The sequence below is a fragment of the Bison bison genome, unplaced genomic scaffold, assembly GCF_000754665.1.
Source record: "Bison bison bison isolate TAMUID 2011002044 unplaced genomic scaffold, Bison_UMD1.0 scf7180017864247, whole genome shotgun sequence".
NCBI classification, from domain to species: domain Eukaryota; kingdom Metazoa; phylum Chordata; class Mammalia; order Artiodactyla; family Bovidae; genus Bison; species Bison bison.
The window spans coordinates 372,181-372,512 of NW_011494819.1; positions in this window are offsets into that span (position 1 = coordinate 372,181).

Below are 332 nucleotides of genomic sequence, written 5' to 3' on the forward strand. Positions count from 1 at the left end.
AGCATCAGAGTCTTTTCCAATGAGTCAACTCTTCACATGAGGTGGCCAAAGTACTGGAGTTTCAGCTTTAGCATCATTCCTTCCAAAGAAATCCCAGGGCTGATCTCCTTCATAATGGACTGGTTGGATCTCCTTGCAGTCCAAGGGACCCTCAGGAATCCTCTCCAACACCGTAGTTCAAAAGCATCTATTCTTCGGCACTCAGCCTTCTTCACAGTCCAACTCTCACATCCATACATGACCACAGGAAAAACCACAGCCTTGACTAGACAGACCTTTGTTGGCAAAGTAATGTCTCTGCTTTTGAATATGCTATCTAGGTCGGTCATAGT